This window comes from Phalangium opilio, unplaced genomic scaffold (assembly GCF_054372755.1).
Source record: "Phalangium opilio isolate 3A_F unplaced genomic scaffold, DU_Popi_V2 ptg000082l_1, whole genome shotgun sequence".
NCBI lineage: Eukaryota > Metazoa > Arthropoda > Arachnida > Opiliones > Phalangiidae > Phalangium > Phalangium opilio.
This window is the reverse complement of record NW_028324189.1, coordinates 12,643,318-12,663,167: the sequence shown is the minus strand read 5'-3', so window position 1 is coordinate 12,663,167 and position 19,850 is coordinate 12,643,318. Positions and strand designations below refer to the sequence as shown.

Genomic DNA, 19,850 nt, shown 5'->3' with positions numbered 1-19,850 from the left:
TAGATGATTAGGGTAGCCCTTATTCGCCGTCCGACACTCTAGAGTAGAGAAATAGGTTTTCATAGAATGAGGGGATACCTTGGTTGGAATCTCCCTGAAAAAAAAGGAAGAAAATGTGTTGCAGCTGCGGTTTTCAAACCTGGTGCCATGGTGCGAAATTTAGCCCCTTATTTTACTACATCCCTATTGGTAGAAAGAACCAATGGTCATATAGATAGTATGGTATAGCTAGCTCACCTGGAAAGGTAACACGTAGGTACGTATATATACCTTTTGTACAGAGTAACACTAGGATGAGTATAGCTGTACATTTACTAAAATGTATGTACATGTTATACTCTTGTACACAATAAATCCCTGATACCAGAATTTGCCAATGCTTTGCAAACTTGCAAGCCACGGCCGGACAAGTATTATATAGCTTTGTATTGTAAAAAAGCGAAAAAACGTGTCCTTTTCGGTGTGTGTTCAAAGTATTTTGGAATATTTATTTAGTTAAGGTAAAAAAGAAGAGTTGAAATTCTTGGCGGAATTCGTTAAAATTATATCGAATTATTATTTTCTTCTTTTGGCGGGAATGTTTCGAAAGTTGAATGTTTTGATGTGAAAATTTTAAAATAAGCGGAAATAAAACCACGTGATCAATTAGAGCCCGTTTTTATTAAACTGCGCCCGGAAAAAAATTAATTGCTCTGTGTAATTATAATTAATTATTGTAAGTATTTAATTAAGAATATCAAACTCGCAATTTAATTGCACGACAACTGATATTGGAATGTCAGACTCTAGATCTCGCTCTTCATTTTTGTATTTGCATTAGAAAATAGTTTTATTTTTCTATTTTTCAAATTGCAAAAAAAAAATAAAAAAATCACTATAGTTACGTTGGATTGCTGACCCATGACCTCTATGTCAAAAACGCATAGCTCTAATACACCCCGAGGTCGAGAGCTTTGTACAAATACAAGGAAATTAATATAATATAATATATATCCAAAATAATGTAATAAAAACGTGAAATGAACTGAGTCAGAAAATTTGTGGATGAGATGAGATAAGGCGCAAGTTTTAAAACATTATAAGCCGCTCTATTAAACGCGTTAGTGCATGCCGCGTGAAAATTTGATAAAATAGACTTTAGGCGCGACAATCCTGATGAAAGATATCTCTAATGTCCTCCACGTGCGTTATACATACACTATATAGCATACTATACACCCCTATATATATGACTCCCTATTGTCCCATAGAACGAAATATGCCAAGAATGTTTTTGGAAAAGGATCATATAGTCCCCGTCTGGTTGCCCATATATATATATATGACGTACGTTGGGTTCTCCTTCGCATTTCTGAATCATGACCTCACTTTTTTACGTTCAACGATATAGGGTATAGGTATTATTGAGAGATGTGGGACAGAATTAAGGTCCAGTACATTGGACAATGGACGGTGAAAAAAGAAAAGGAAAATATATCGTATCTGGAATATTTCGTGCAGATTCCGTGCATGGCAGTTTTTGGATGAAGTTATATAATATTGGATATAAACAATATTTTGTTTATTATATAGGTTTATTTTCTGGCTTTTTTGTGTAAATGACCGTTGACCATTAACTCAGAACCGTTAAGTCGCGGCCATCTTGAGAAAAGTCGGTCAGAATTATACATAACACTTTCGTATTTGGGACGTTTACTCGGACAGCGTCGGCCTGTCCCCGTTGCTGATTGGCCATATTAATTTAATACAGTCAATTAGACGTATTTAAATTAGTTGAAATAGTTCAGTAAACTTATAAGTTGATTTACGAGATCTAATTATATCAAAAGCTAGACTTTACGATGTAAACATCTAATTCGAAAAACAATTTCTTTAACCGTCGTTAAATTACTGGTAATGGCAAAGTTTAAGGGTGCATATAGTCTCTTTTATAAATTTAAGTATAAAATCAATATTGTCTTGGGTATATATCCAAGGCTTGCTGGACATTCCGAACAACGGCCCTAATTTGTCCAATAACAAATAGGTTGTCCCTAGATTGGAGTATAGTCTAGCATTAACCCTAGTTTAAGCCTAACACCCTTTAATTCGGGATGGCAAAAGGGCAGCGCGCCAAGGCTCGTGATAATGGATAGAGGTCGCAAATTACGTTTGCTTAAGCTTGAAGGGGAAGCCAATATATTTGTTCAATCTATTACAGGACCGAGGTAGTCTCCGAAGGCGCGAAATTAGACACGTGAATTTCCGCGAGTAGAACCTATTGCTCTGTCCAATCTCGACTAGCCGGTTATAGATTCTAGTAAAGTAGTTGGAATGTCGACGGATTGGGCCACCGTTTTCCCCGAGAAATATCGATCTTTAGGCCCGAGAAGAGCGGCAGTTTTGGGCGATGAGAGCCGTCACCATACGTTTCTAACACGAGCTTATCTGTATTTGGACCAAGGCCCGAATTGTAGGGCTTCCCCGTTCCCCGTGGGAAAAGGTTGTAACTGGGATACTCGCGATAAAACTGGTTTTTCCATTAAAGCAGTGTAGAGCGACACTCCTCTTAAGATAGGATTTCTTACGCTGCATAAACAAGTGATGCGATTGGTTAAGTTTTAACAGACACAGAAACTGAATTTCTGAATTCATAACATTGTAATCTATCGAGCTACAACACTTTTCCTAGAAATCCAAACACCCGCACCTACAGTTTTCTATATCAGATATATCTGGGATTGGTTCTATCCAAACGATTTGCTGGCAACCCCTCACCTCACTGGGAAAGTGAGTGAGAGAGAGAGAGGGGTGAGAACCGATCCGATCCATTACTCGCTTGTCTAGCGTTGTATTTTTTTCACGCTTTTAATCTGATCTCGATCGTTGTCCGCGTTCCGGTGACGAGAACGAAACGTCTCCTAGTATCGTACGTACTACCACCATGCCTCGCTCGCTCCAAAACCAAACCGAGCCTAGGCTTATCGTCAGCCTTGGCCCGGCGGAGAAAGCGGTGCACGTGCGAAGATTTAATTATGTTCGGCCCAAAGCTCTCCCATCCTTTTCCAGTCTCCCCACACGAGCTCGCTGGATTCGATATATTTATTATATACGACGCTATACGAACAAAGGCTTAGCTAAAGAGGGACAACATTGATATCGGCTGCAGAAATTCCTGGCATGTCTCTCTCTCTCTTACTCTTAGGTCTTTTCTATTTTCCCCATCGGAGAATTTTAGAGCGGGAGGGAGCTCTTGGATCTTTCATTTTATCGGGTACCAAGGCATAGAGCGCATTGTCTCTATGACGATGGTGGTACTGTCAGATATCGACAGTAATTATACCAGCGTTCCTACTCCCCGAGTCTCGCGAGTCGGGAGGAGAAATTATACCGGCCTTTATCGCTGTACGCGTATAATTAGCTTGGAAACCATTTCTCAATCAATATATTACAGTATACTATAGTCTCGTGCATGATACGTGCCTTGTGCGTGATGTTTTCTCATTACACGGTGATAAATATTACACTATACCCTAAAGGACTCCTCTTTTCTGTCTTTTTCGCTGCATGGCGACATTGTTGTTAAGATTGGAAGGACATGTGTAATAGTATAGTTGGGATCTTGTTAATGTTCTATCGTATTACGTGTAAACATTTATACTGCAAATGATCCTTTTGATTGTTACTTTCCAGATTGTAGTTTAGTTATTAATGGATAGTTAGTTTAGTTTTGTATATAGTTAAATGGGTTTTTAATGTATGGTTTAATTTCCTTTTTAAAGTAAATAGCTTTAACAGTTTATGAAGTTTCATAATTCCACAGGACCGGTATTCAACTGTAGAAATGACTTGACACCCTTCCGAAATGTTATGTGTGGTTTGAAACACACATTTTTACACTACTTTATTCAACACATAGTAGATATCAGTTGACACCCTTCTGTAATGTTATAAAATGTAGTGGTTTGAAACACACATTTTCAAATTACTGAAACGATTTTTTCTTTGGTTGTAAAACGCGGTTAAGTCAAGCGCATAAAATAGGCCAAACAATTAATATCTATTTAAGTAATTCTATCAATTATGCCTTAATCAATGCGTAATATTCACATCTTAAAACATTTATTATGAAGTTAGGCCTATATCTAGATTGAATTGGTGAATGTATAGTGTTTATCATAGTCCTAAATTAATCACCAATTTTAAATTGACATTATAACTCTAATAATAAATCTACGATACCCGGCTGTGGCGTTTTAAAATTTTGAAAATCCTTGACGTTATAAAGGGAGGGGTAGCGGTGGGGGGGGGCTTGGACGTTTAGCAACAACATCCATGGCCTGGCTATCTTAAGATAGAGATCTTTATAAGAGTAAGGCCCTCTCATTTAATTAAACGTCAATTAGAGCGCTTCTATAATGAGCCTATTACTTTAAAAGGAAGGGGAAACATTGAGAACCCCTTTTAGCCCCTAGAGAATCGAGCCAGGAGAAGATAGACTAATTTTGTACTAGGCTCTAGCTAGCTTCGATACTTGCCAAGGTTCAACGCCGCGATTCTATCCCAACAGGCCTCCGTTTATAATAGACTTATAAATTTCAATCGATGGAGACCTAAGCTGGAATTGACAAAGGCTTTTCCCTTCTTCCGATGAATATAGTCCCCTAGAGGAGAACTCGAATAGGCGTGGTTTAAATCGGTGATGCGGGTAACCGCGCCCTCTACATTCGCTATTGGCTGTAGGTATTTAAGCCATCCCACGTATCGGTACCCAATGACGCTAACGGCGGCTTTATCAATAGATGACGCTGTGGTAGGTCCGTGTTTTCTCCTTTAGTCTTGAATTATAGTACACTTTGTAAGTAGTATCCCCCTCGGTACTACGAAGGCTTACTTCTCTAAAACCTCTAAAACCGCCAGTGAGTATTTGGCCCGTATATTCCGTAATTGTAGTTTTTTTTCTCCTTTCGCCTTCCTCTCCTTGGAATACCTCCCTCTTTACGGGAGATGAATACTGCGCTAACGATATTCGACGCTATTAATAATTGTGTTAGTTTCTTTTCCATCGTACTTGTATTTTTGACTAGTAGTCCGGACTCTTTTCGAACTGCTTGTGTGGTCTTTTTTTTTAAACAGGGGGGAAAATAGGTATGGTACCTCGTATGGTACTTATTGCCACTACAGTTTCGAGTCAAATTATCGTAACTAAGGTATTTAGAGATATATTTATATTTATTCTAGAAATTTATATATATATATTTTAAATGTATATAAATTAATATATAAATATCTCAGTAAATATATAAATTAATATATAAATATCTCAGTAAATATATAAATTAATATATAAATATCTCAGTAAATATATAAATTAATATATAAATATCTCAGTAAATATATAAATTAATATATAAATAGCTCAGTAAATATATAAATTAATATATAAATAGCTCATTAAATATATAAATTAATATATAAATAGCTCAGTAAATATACAGGGTGTTTTTGAAAGGTCCATCACAAATTAAGGAGCGTGATTATTGGACCAAACTGAGTGAAACGTATCAAAGAACATGGGGTCTACAACATTTAGTTTCGGAGATATGGCCCCCCAAACATTTGCCCCAAAAACGAAAAAATATCCCAAAATGTGGAGTAAGGGTTATTGCCATTACCCAACTTGTTTCGAAGTCATAGAGAATTTCAATAGCCTTGAATTTGAGAAACACTAATGTAACTTTAGATAGCAGAAGGGTATAAATGGGTAGAAGTACGCGTACGGCGGTAATGTTAAACTAATACCAAGTGTCATAGTGTTTTAACATTTCTCAGCACCCAGTAAAATGGTTGCGATTGAAGGTTGAGTTTGTTCATTACGTTAGTGTTTGATGTGTCACAGAGAAAACGCCATGATACGATCCCAATGTAAATGTATTTTTTATTAGTTCTTCATTCTTAATCTGTAACAAATAACTACTACAAGAATTGTTCAAAGTGTTCACCACCCGCGTTAAGGCAAACTTGAACACGCCTTACAAACGATTCCCTAACACGTTGCAAAATGCCTGGAGTATCGCGAATAGTTTGACAGGCATTAACGATTCGTCGACGAAGCTCTTCCACATCAGGTACTTCACTCTGATAAACTATGTCCTTCAAGTGGCCCCAAAGGTAGAAATCGCACGGGTTAAGGTCGGGTGATCGAGCAGGCCATTTCACGGGTCCACCTCGACCTATCCACCGAAAAGAGAACGTCGCGTTAAGGTGAGCTCGGACAGCGAGACTGAAATGTGGTGGTGCACCGTCATGCATGAACTACATTCTGCGCACCAAACCTAAGGGCACGTCGTCAAGTAATTCCGGTAAAACGTCTTGTAAGAATTGTAGGTACGCCTCACCGTTTAACCTGGGCTGTAGAAAATAAGATCCAATTAAATTGTCACCTACAATACCGCACCACACGTTTAAACTAAATTGTACTTGGTGAGATTTAACGAGCGTTGCGTGAGGGTTTCTTTGGGCCCATTGATGCTTATTATGCAGGTTAATAATACCATCTTGCGAAAAATTAGCTTCGTCTGTGACTAACAGACTACGCGGGAAATCAATGGCGTTTATCAATGCGTCGTGGGTAGTCCGCGGAATTCAAACCTTGAACCTTTTGAAAATGGTAAGAATGAAACTGGTGACTTTTGAGGATTTTCCACACGAGCACGTGACCAACGCCTGATCGCTTACTCACCTGGCGGGTACTTGCTTCTGGTTCGTCCTCGAAAATAGTAAGGACTTCGTCTTCTACGGCCTCTGGGACTTCTTGCCCTCTAGGTTGAGGTCCACCATTTTACTGGGTGCTGAGAAATCTTAAAACACTATGACACTTGGCATTAGCTTTACATTACCGCCGTACGCGTACTTCTACCCATTTATACCCTTCTGCTATCTAAAGTTACAGTAGTGTTTCTCAAATTCAAGGCTATTGAAATTGTCTATGACTTCGAAACAAGTTGGGTAATGGCAATAACCCTTACTCCACATTTTGGGATATTTTCTCGTTTTTGGGGCAAATGTTTGGGGGGCCATATCTCCGAAACTAAATGTTGTAGACCCCATGTTCTTTGGTACTTTCCGCTCAGTTTGGTCCCATAAACACGCCCCTTAATTTGTGATGGACTTTTCAGAAACACCCTGTATAAATTAATATATAAATAGCTCAGTAAATATATAAATTAATATATATATATATATATATATATATATATATATATATATATATATATATATATATATATATATATATATATATATATATATATATATATATATATATATATATATATATATATTTAGGATCAATAAATAATGTTTTTATCTAAATTTAATATAATTTAAACGACTTTCTTTATGGATAGAAAGGAAGTCCTATTAGTTTTTGAAGTTAAGTTAAGTTAAATATAAATACGTTACTAAATTAATATTAATAAATATTTTAGGAAGTTTAAAAGAATTAATTTCGGAATTATTTAAAAATTTTCAAGAAATATTCAAAGGAAACTAAATATATATATATATATTTTCATTTGTATTTGTGTAGTGCAGTGATATTAAAGATAACGGTTTATCATATAATAAACATTGAATCTCGTAACATAGTACGTTTTAACAGTGAGAAACTTCGGCCATATGTGTTAGCGGGGGGGGGGGGAGGGTCTAAAAGGTAAAAGATTTAGGCCGAGTTATTTTGTGATTTGCGTGGACCAACCGCGTTTAGTTTTATCTCTCGCCCTGTTATGGCTATAGGGTCGAGTAATTGGAAAGATTTCTCGTTTTCGCCTATTAACTAACTCTGTTTTACTTTATACGAACCTCCCTAACGTTATTATAGTAAACCTACCAAAATGCTTAGAATTATTTTATTTTTTTATCTAGTGTTTTTAAAACGTGTGTGGTACAAAAGTCAAGAAAGGGGGGAGGAATGTTGTGATCTTGTGAGGTCTCTCATTTTAAATATTTTTTCAATTTTAATTTAATTTAATTTAATCAAGATGATAATCAAGCGGACATTCGTGCTGGGTCAATTTTAAATAAATTTGATTTTAATTTAAATTCAATTTCGATTTATTTTGCAATGGCAAATGTTGTTTGAATATTATTTGTTTTGTGTGGTGTATTTTTGTGGTTAGTTATTTTGATTAAAAATTAACTTCGAGATAAATAAATAAATTTCATATTTTGTCATCTGCGAACAAAATATGAGATAAATAAATTAATTTCATATTTTTTTTTTCATATATTTAGCATAAAAATTTCAAACAGATCTATCGATACAACTAACATACAATTTAAAACCCCTGAATATGACTCATTTCTGGCCCTATAGCTAGCACCCATTAGAATGTATAAATTTTTTCAACCATTGAATTTAGCCAACTCCTAGCTCAATATAAAAAAAAAATTCTAACCGTATGCCTCACCCTGCAGCATTGAAAAAAGTACATAAAAACCTACCAGCTTAAAAAAAAGTATATATATGTGTATATTCCTTGGCCCAGGGCCTATGCGTGCCTTCTTTTTCTAAAGTTGAATATATATGCCTTTATATAACAACACTGGGAGTTGAAATAGAAAATAGAGAGTTCGGAATGTTTCTGCCGCTGTGCTCGTGCGCTATGCGGGGATGCTGAACCATTCGCCCCTTCCTTGTACCATCGTACCGTATCTGCCCTTGTACCGAACCCTTACCCTTACCCCTAGGGGCAATTAAAAATATCCATACGCTGGGGTGAGCCGATATAGTAAAAAAAAGAAATCCAGTATAGCATAGAAAAAAAAAGATTTTTTTTAAAGTTAGCCTAGGCTATACCGTAAAAAAAGCATGGGTAGGCTGTTTTTTTATTTGAGTTTTTTTTAAAATTGTATTCTGTATATCTGTGCAACGTGGTATACTCCGATTGAATGCGAATTTGCAATACATTTAAGAGTGTATAGCGGCCAATTTTCTATACCATTTTATTAGCATTGACGTTGAACTTTGCTTCTGAAATGGTGTATGTACTTTCCTAATTTAAATGCTTCAGGAATTGCTGCCTTCTTCTGAATTATTGCCGGTAGGTTTCTTTCCAGGAATTGGCGCATTTCCAGAAGGCGTATTGCAGCAAATAAACTCATGCAAAAGGAGAGTCAGCGTAAGGCTTAGCTATACCGAGGGCTTTTTTATTGCTGCAGAACTAGAGTTCTAGGATGTGTATGTAGGAAGTTGTATTTAATGCTCGAATTGATACTAATGTCTTTTTTTTTTATTTTAAATTCGATTTTTTTTTGTGTTTTGCCCTCGAGTTGTTTCTTAGGAACTTGTTTAGAGCGTAATTTACAGGCGTTCAATTTTCTGTTATCTAAGGGAGAGAATAACAACAACAAAGATCAATTAGAGTATTTACAAATACCAACCTAAACCAAAGGTCCATGCTTTCTTGTTTATTCGTATGAGATGACAGGGGAAATCCATCACGTGGTACCAAATGTGGATGAGAGGGAAAGTATGACAATGGCCATAGAGCCTGTGTTAAAAAACGCGGACATCAAAGTTTCGCCAATAACTATTTAGTTTACTAGTGACTGATGTACTTACAAACTCGCGACTGAAAGTAGTTCAGACATTTATCCTCCTTGGTTTAACAATAGCCCACTCGATCACGCGCATCAAGACGCAAGCTGCTCGCGCTATAGCTAAATTACCGAGATTTGTATTAAACTTATCTAGTTTTTTGTGCTCTTCTATTGCTTCGATAACCTTACTTAAATCCATATTATACCTTCAAATACCTTTTAAAACATTACCAGCTACTCTGTCCTGACTACAAACACAAATCGAGGAAGTTCTAGCATACACAATAGCAGACGACGGTAACCGCGTAACTGCGAATTAACACAAGACCTACTTTAAGGGAGTGAACAGGCCCAGTATAGCTACGCCAATAAAACGGTCAACTACGGCGAAACTCTGATGACTCGCGACTTTTGGCCATTTTCATACTTTTCCTCTCATCCACTTTTGGTGGTACTAATCCTCCAATCGAATTTTATACCGCAACTTTATAGATAAACATATCCAATATTCTCTTAATTAAATAACAAGAATTTTTTTATATCATGCTGGCGTCACGTTGATTCAATAAATTTACAATATTACCTAACATTAACTTTTGACCCTTGGCTGAGTCTTCGAGAAGAAAATGTGGTACGTACCATATGTCCATATCTGACAACTACTATGAATGCGTATTTTTTGAGAGATCTATTTTGTACGTAAGATATTCCGGGGGGGACCTGACGTATATAGTGTAGCTGTCCAAAGGAAGACACAATCTTTGACAAGAAATCTTTAACGTAGGTACGCGTAACGCCATACGTACAGATCTCTTCTTCTTCTTCTATATGGGGTGGGTTAGGGTAAAAGGTTGCGTACAGTTGAGGACGGTACAAAGCGATGCGCGCATCAAACTAAGAACGCAAGACCATGTGATGGGTAAACATGTATGACACGGTTTTCTCATATGGATAAAATTTTTGTTAGTTCCCGTCCCCTTCCCATCATGTCCCCTATATCCCTATCGTCCTTTTGACCTTAGATGATATTCCAAGATCCCCCATCTATCTCTATCCTCTGTTCAGGGTCCTAAACGTTTGGACATTTAGTTCTCTATTCTCATAAAAGGAATAAGTTCAACTTTACCTTACACCTCTTAGGGGTGTAGGTTAGGAAATGGGTAGAGAATGATGTTTGTGTTCTAGAGCCAATAAAATATGGTGTTGGACATCTTTTCGAATTTTATCGTAAAACATTTCATATATCAGCTACTAAAGCGTAGCTCACTCGATCACGCGTCAGTAAAGCATGATTGAGTGTGCTATGGCTAAGAAAAGGCGTTAACGACGTGGTGCCATCTCGATGCACAAGCTGCATGCACCCGACAAAATTTAAAATTTTCAAACCGAGCCCGCGAAACTTGTACGTAGTCGTTGACACGTGTATAATTATGCGACGTAAAAGATAAGATTTTAGTTAATTCTGAATGGACCTACACACTTTTTCTAGTTTAGTTTGGGTCCTAAAATCAATAATAAATTGCGTAGACATCAAGAAAACTAATGAAAAACTACCGAATTATGTATTATCTGGAGCGTGTCCCGTAACGTACGTCCCCTGGTATCTGAATACGTTTAAATATCACCCCCATAAACATGTTTTCTCACCGAATTCTGGCGGCTGACCATAATAAAATTCAGTTGGAATTGAATTGAATCGAATCTAATCGCGGGTATCTATAGCGCTATCACGTGTCCATCTCTATCATAGCTGGAAGAGGGGAGACAGTTCAAAAGGGAGCATGCATATTCCGCACCCATTGTTAAACTCGACCTAGCGGATGAGTATATAGGGAAGAAGCCCCTGGGTTTAAATAGGCAGATGGGTGGCCCATTGTCAGACGTGTGACAAGATTGGCGAAAGCAGAAATGATACTATTCAATACATTTTTCCTATAAGGGCTCCCAAGATAAATTTTTCTAAAAATTCTGCCAAGGCTTAAGGGGGAAATGGGGGTTGAGGTAAATGGCCATCCTATTATACTTTTTAGGCCTAAATATTTCTATGGAGAAGCCATTCCGCAGAGCGCCCAGGGAGTAACATCCTTTGTATCTCTAGATCGTCCCATCAAGGGTCATGAGCGACTTTTTTTTTTGCTATAATAACGATGGGGTATTCAAAACGTTTTCTTTTCTTCAGTTACTATACGTCTCATGATCTTTATGAGTTACAAAAATTTCCTTTGTATTTTTTCAACTTTTTTTTTCTGGAATATCTGATTCATTTTGGGATAGGTTTTTTTCTTCTGAATAATCCGAGTTGACTATGAAATTTCCAATGGGATCATCCTTTTATGGGTAACGTTTTTATAATGGGTATATTTTGATGTTGATCGCTTTATGACAACTGATTGGGTGCATACCGTTTATTATCTGGCATCTATCTAGAACGATTTTAGTTTGGTTTATATTTCTGTCTCAAATTAACTTTGCGATTTAAGATAATTTAGATTGACGTTAACTGTACAGGGTGTTTATGATAAGACTGTTCTAAATTAAGGGGACTGTTTTTTGGGCCAGACTCTGTGAAAAGTGTCAAAGAACATGAATGGGGTCTACAATATTTAGTTTCGGAGGTACTGGCGCTTAAAAATTATATTGGCAAACATCTGGAGTGAGATAAATCAGAGTGCCCATCTTGTTTAGACAATTTCAATAGTCTCCAATCTAATATGGTTAATGAGCCTTTATCAAGCAGAAGTGTATATGTACATTTTAAAGGTAGAAGTGTGCCAAAGCTGGTAAATTTGTAAAGTAGTTCCAAGAACGTGTAATAGCACAAAATTGGACATTTTGAAAAATAAATGCCTTTAAATGTCGATGTTAACTTGGGATACGAATAAAACAAACATTAACTTTGAAACTCTTGCCCAAATATTCCATATGGAGTCGTGAAAGTTAGCAAATAAGTTTTGTATTTATTAATAAAATAAAATAAAATATTTTTTATATGTATATTTACATATAAATACTCCATTACAACCTCGCTTTGTTTTCCATGCAAGTTCCCCAAGGGTAATTTTAAAGCTAGAAAATTAGGTTTTTTAGCAACATCAAACAACTGAATCATACGGATTATATTTTGTTTCTGCGTAATATCACACTAATAGTCCTCCCTAAATAAACACTCCAAATTCAATTATTCCAGCATTATATATTTCCAATACGTCAAGTCAAGATAACGGAAACTCTATTATACTTAAATGTATACTTAGGGCTCCATTACGTATCAAAACCATTACATCTTTAACTTGACGTAATAGTCCGACGGGACGATGTGATAAGGACCGAGGTATGAAAAATAAAAATTCACGGGCTATAAAGCGTCTATTGATTGGAGTTAAGGTCTCCCATTTTTACCCCACGCCTTTTATAGGAAATCCCTCATCTCGCGTCTAAGCCTGGGGGGGGGTTATACCCCCGTCTTTTTTCCCTGAAATTTGGCAAACATATCAACCCGGCTTACGGATCATTTAGCTGGCTTTATAAAATTCACCCGGACGCCAAACACATGCGTGGATATAGGGATATCCGCATTTTCAATGCTTAAAGGTAGTAACTACAAACTATGGTCAATTTTGAAAAAATTGTTTCGAATACTTGATTAAATTATCAAAATATTTAGGGTTGATTGGTCCAGATATGAGTTTTGTTGTTTTAATTGCGTAATTCCGAAGATTAAGGTTATAGCGTTAGACTATAAGAAATATAAATTTCCTTATTTATTTATGAGTGTTTCAATAACAACCTCAATAACTTTCTTAATTTTGGACGGATTTTGATGTTTTTGGTCTCGTTTCGTAGCTACAAAATCACTCTCTAAATTATTCAATTACATTATAATGTATTTCTTAAAACTAAAGCTCGCAGTACACGTTAAAAACAAATCCGTAACTAAAATTTAATTTTAATTTAGTTACGTCATTTTATCACTCAGTAACTGTATTAACGGAGAACATTATTATATTGAAAAACCCCTAATCTCCCGGGACCAGATATTTTGGCCCCTTAGTTGCCCCTCTTTAGTCCGATGAACACCCCATGGTTCTTTTGGGTTGAAAAAAGTTCCACTACCGGCTTTTCCTTTGTTATTGCGTCGTCTTGACTTGGGTTATCTATAATTTTTTCCCGCGCATCTTTTTCCATGGGAGAATGGGATGCACTGAGATACACTGGGACGTTCTGGGGTGATATGATTTGTTACGGGGTCGAAACGTTAATCCCTATAGCTGACTGCGTGCGCTATAGCTGTTCTTACAGTCCGGAGTAGCTTCAGAGCGGCTTAAAATCCTTACCCAAACCGTCTTTATCCAACGTATGATCCAATCGGATGGGCTCTTTTTGATTCTCAATTTGCGATGCAAGGAAAAATGGGCCCCCTTGATGCTCTAGACCCCGGCCGGTTTTTGCCGCTCGTGGTTGGTACAACCTTCTAATATATATGTATGTATGTATATACCAAGCTTAATTATATTTTTGCACTTAATATGTTAGCTTCGGTTGTGACCCTCCTACCCCTCGATCGACCCTAGGCCTAGATCTCGTGGGAATGATTTGTATGCTACGACGGCTCATAATTTTATATATTTTATTGGAATTTTATATTTTTAAGGGTAGACTCCTGTAGATTAGGTTTAAATAGTGACTTCGGTGCACTGCGGGCTAGTTCTTAAGGGGTAAGGATTTTTATTTATATAATTATGGGCGTTACAGTCATGTCTTTCAAATATTTTTTCATTGCGAAACATTCAACATTTACCTACGGTTTAGTTATGTTATTTCATTAATAAAAAACTTAAGGAATATTACCAACACACTTGACACTAAATCCGATTGAAAAAGATACCCAATTTACTCTTCTCTTTCACTGCCATTCAAGAATACGAGTCTGCATCCTGGCGATGAAAATCAATCATAAGAGATGACGATTTTAGAAAACCGCTATCGCTCACGAACCCTAAACCTGATGGAACTATAGCTAACCCTTGGTCAATTTTTCCTCGTACGATTTACTTTAAGCGGAGATTCTTTCGTTCGATCCTTTTTCTATATACACCTTTTTCGTATCATCATTTCAACCCATCCAATATTGGCAGACTCGGAATCGTTCAAGCTTGCACGATAGACCCCAAATCACTTTATACTTAGCCCAATAGAACATTCGGGGTACTTTCAGCTTTGATTGTGCTGGCAAGTTACGTTGTTACTTCGCTTAACAAGGGTTATATTTCAAATCAAAACCTTCGAAACTGAACAAGACCCTTTAAGTAACGCACGATAACGGCAGATCAATTTATACTCTAGTAGAAAAACCTTCTTACATAAAGCAGATAAACCTAATCGAAAAAAATGGGAGGGATACAAGAGAAGGGTGCACGGCTAAAATGGTCCTCGGACAATATTCCTCTTTCTTTCTTTTTCAATTCTGACCAACGTCCATCTAGGTACACGGGGTTCAATCACGCGATGCCTTGAACTAAACTATCAAGATAAAATGGCTATTTACGTGCAACAATACGTTGAAAGACAGTGTATCTTTGAATCACTTGGTAATATTGTTTGGGCCATAGATGGTGTTGTCGACTTAAATGGTTTATAACTAACCGAATACGCAAATGCAGACGAAGTATTTGGACCTCGCCGAGATCTATTATGTTTCTTCAATCTAAATCCTTTTACTTGGGAGAGAATGGACTAGGTTTTTCTTTCTTTCTCTTTAGTTGTTGCTATCTATAAGCGATGAATGGGTCTATAGTCTTCTTTTGGTATAAGAATGAATTTATAGGAAAGCGAAAACGACATGTGGGATGGTTCCCAACCAAGCAAACTCACAGGCGAATAGCTTAAGGTGTACCCTATTGCGATTGTAATAATGCACTTATACGAACCCCCCATAGCGAGAGAGACAAATCTTTTCTTCGCTATTATCATTATTCTTTATAAAACATTTTTAATAGAAGCAAAACGAAAGAGAAATATTGATAATTTATCTTGTTTATTTCATTGGTTAGATGGCTTGTTTTTGTTTAGGTTTAGTATCTTTGGTAAATCTCATGTTTTTACTAAACCAACCGTGCCACAAAAAAGGATTGTTTAGGTTTGAAGTTCGAAAAGAGTTCGATAGGTGGCGTCCATAACTTATATCCCCAAGGAAGTACTAGGGGTTGGTAGGATATCAGTGCTTTGAACCTCTAATAAATTTTGTCTATATACCGAATTTTTTTGCAACTTAAAAAATTTAGGGTTAAGTTTTGGTTTGTAAAGGATGCTTAGAGTGAATTCAAAAAGTTTACAATAGATTTTAATAAAATAGCACATTTTCACGCACACCTGAAAATGTGCAGTTCTTCGACATCAAGATGGGTGTATGTATAGTCAAAGAATTTGACTTTTGCTTACCTCCACTAACCATATTTCAACCGCAGTCACCAGTCAGAACTCAGAAACACCCCCTTAGGCCTATTTCCCAGGAGTATTCGGTATCATCATCGTGGTATCAGATCCAAGACAGATCTTCAGGCAATACACGCCCTCCCATAGACACAATGATTTAGGGTAAAAGCTTACAAATTACTTTATACTATAGTCACAAAAGATGCGTCCAACCATTATTGTGTACCCTAAAGTTTACCTACGTAAACCACAAGCTATAATCGTTGGGTGGTATAAGATATACAACACCATGGACAGTACCCAAAAAGGCATCATGGCACGTCAAACTATTTCTTATATACAACCCATATTAGGAAAACATCATTGGTGGTGGTTTCATACTATAAAAGCTTTTAAAGTCAACAACAATAGATGGATACCACAGGATATCAATCGGTAAACGGACAAATTACTCTAGGGATTGTAAAACGTGGTATCAAATACTCGGCGCCATATAGCGTGTGAACCCATTGGGAGATATTTTCCTTTACAATCGAGCCGTGAAAAATTTGACTTCCCACTGATGTCCCTGCGTAGCTCCAAGGAAGGCATTGCTGCGTGGAACTGCCCTTTTTATTGTCCAGTACTTTTAGAGAAAAATCTCTGTAAATGTTCAGGTTTTTTCGCATTCCTAACTTTATTGTTTATCTCTTTAACTTGACGCTTGTAACGTAGTCCAGGGCAACATTTACCAAGGTAACGTGGTACCAGGGAGACAGGTTGGGAAGATGCTTATCTGTCCAGAAGAAAAGGTATCAGTATCTTTCCTCCCTGTGTCTAGGTAATGAGTGGTTTTGGCTTTTTGAGTAAACGGATTCCAACCATATATTACACCATAAGTCTTCTCAGGAAGGTAGGAGGGTGGGTCTCTAAAAAAAGGGCACGCAGTCGTCTACATTGGTACTTCTTCTGGAGCTAAGTGTTATCGTGGACCAAAGTGACTTTAAGCGGGGTTGAACATTGGGCTTTTAAAAACCAAACCACAGCGACAATTAGGTGTCTCTTAAAGAGATGTTGAATGAATCTTTCCCTGCCTTAACTTCTTTGTCAGTTCAGAGCTTCGGGAATTATACTTCAGACTCACTTTAAAGGTGCTTACCCTCGGGCACGCAGGCTAGAAATCATTTTATTACAGTCGGGGCTAAATCGCCTTGGGAGGTCAGTGTAAGGTGACGAAAAATTCTCACAGTCGTCGTGGAGGAAAGAAAACCCCCTCGGAAAAATCGGAACACGCAAAAACGTTATGTGAAAAGAAAAAGACCAAGCATATGCATGCATGCATCTATAGGTATTCCTGACCCCGATTTTATTGCGTTCTAAGACACTAAAAACCTTTTTAACGTTTTAAAAAGTAAGATATATGTAATAAGACACTGAGATCCTCTTTACAGGGATGAGGTATAAGGCTGCCCAGCTTTATGGGGGTCCGTGCACGGCAAACATTTTTATTGTTGTGAAATATAAATCCTTGATAAAGTTATATTCTTTGCTTTGATGCGTGGAATCCGTGGATGGATCAAAACATACAGGGTGTTTCTGGAAAGTCTGGCACAAATTAACAGGCATGTTCCTTGGGTCAAAAGGAGTCCGAAAGGTCCTATGACGTTTTGGGGTAAAGCGCTCCGTTGCGACGTTATGGGCTCTCAAAAGTAGGCCGAAAAACAAGGGGATTTTGCAGAATTATAGCACTAGTATTGTGGTTTTGACCCAATTGTTTTCGATTATTGAGCATAAGGCAATGATCAAACCTAGTGGAAGACCGTGAACGTGTTAAACGGCCAAAAGCGTTAATCCCTTTGCTTTTATTAATGATTGTAATTAAAGGTAAGGAAAGTAGCTCAGATATCGGTTACTTGTTTGTTCAGATGTACTGGTAACTGACCAGTCTTTTATTCTTTATTTCAATTAGACACATTACTTTTACAATAAGTCGAATGAACCCCTTAAATTTTACAATAAATCGAATCGAACCCCATTACTTTTACAATAATTCGAATCGAACCCCATTACTTTTACAATAATTCGAATCGAACCCCATTACTTTTACAATAATTCGAATCGAACCCCATTACTTTTACAATAATTCGAATCGAACCCCATTACTTTTACAATAATTCGAATCGAACCCCATTACTTTTACAATAATTCGAATCGAACCCCATTACTTTTACAATAATTCGAATCGAACCCCATTACTTTTACAATAATTCGAATCGAACCCCATTACAATTATTGTAAAAGCAAAGGGATTAACGCTTTTGGCCGTTTAACACGTTCACGGTCTTCCACTAGGTTTGAACTTATTTCGATCATTGCCTTATGCTCAATAATCGAAAACAATTGGGTCAAAACCACAATACTAGTGCTATAATTCTGCAAAATCTCCTTGTTTTTCGGCCTACTTTTGAGAGCCCATAACGTCGCAACGGAGCGCTTTACCCCAAAACGTCATAGGACCTTTCGGACTCCTTTTGACCCAAGGAACATGCCTGTTAATTTGTGCCAGACTTTCCAGAAACACCCTGTATAAGATATTACGCCATAAAGGTACTTAGATTCTCAGGCTTTTTGTGATTTCTACTTTAAGAAGTTTAGACTCTAGCTGATGCCGGGAGGATTTTAACGTAATTGTGTCTAATTAAAATTAATATTTAAGATTGTACAGATTAAAAATTATGCTCGTCTTAACTACGAAGCACTTTCAATGCAATACAACTTCCAAAACTCTTCAATCTCAAAAAGGTACAAAAAGAAAAGTAAAAATCTCAAAGGCTTAAGTGAAATTTGAGTTCCACACCCCTTTTTCCGGTATCAATAATGTCTACCTGCGGTTTTACAAGTTAACAATAACTCCAGAGTCAGAAAAGGAAACCTGAAACAGAATCCCATATGCATGCATGCAGCAAAGAATGGGACACAATAAAAGATTTCTTGAGTTTCGTCGGCGTGACCAATCGTCTTTCAAAAAGGCGTCTACGTAATGAGTTTTGAGCTTAGCTTGCACGTCTTGTGAGTTTTTTCCCCTACGGACTCGTCCTTCCGTTTTCTTCTTTCTTCAAAAGATGTAGAGCTCGTAAAACGGCCATTTAAGGTAGAATAATCGCGACTAAACGTTTCTCTTTACAAGAACTTCTTTATGTCCATTGTGTCTAAAAGATTCTAACATTTTTCTGGCTTTTATTGTTGAGTTGTCTCACAATGACCGGACCCTATTGCTTTCCCACAGTCGAGAGAAGTAACAAAAAGCGAGAAAACCCTGAGGACAAATTTGCCCAGTGATATAGTGTCAATCAAACGCCTTTTTGACTTTACAATCCTTTTACCAGATCACTATTCGTACCGCCTACTTGATAGTATGACTACGGTATATTGCGGATGTATCTATGCACCATAAAGATTATAAATTTCCGTCCAGACGCAAAAAGCTAAACCGATTTGGTTCACTTGAAAAGGAAGGTTTAACCGAACTGACTTGACTCCTGAGAATTGAAAATATTTCGATTTCTGTGTTAGACCAACTCGGTAATAGAATTTATTGTACTGTGGTATTTTTATTCCATTCCTGTGGTCTTCTTCTAGTTTGGAACAAACATAATGTGTCCCTTCACTGACAAGTACGTTCAAGATAATAGGCCTAACTCTCAAATACTTTAAATTTATTTTATTTATTAAAATTTGTCGAGGTGGTGTGCAGCGGTCGAAACATTTTTACAGGGGTTACGTAGGAAATACATTAAAACGCCTGCACCTAAATGTTGGCTTCCCCGCTAAGTTGTGAAATAGAAAAAGGTAAGAGG

The 19,850-nt window shown here is 37.1% G+C and overlaps 1 long non-coding RNA gene across 1 annotated transcript; it reads right to left on the bottom strand.

Annotated features, from left to right (window-relative positions):
• Positions 1-5,894: 5,894 nt before the first annotated feature.
• Positions 5,895-7,165, bottom strand: LOC149651779 (uncharacterized). Its single transcript, XR_016371344.1, has 2 exons — positions 6,722-7,165; positions 5,895-6,637 (listed from the first exon to the last, which is right to left on the bottom strand). It is a non-coding gene; the product is annotated as an uncharacterized LOC149651779 (long non-coding RNA).
• Between the last annotated feature and the right edge of the window lie 12,685 nt (positions 7,166-19,850).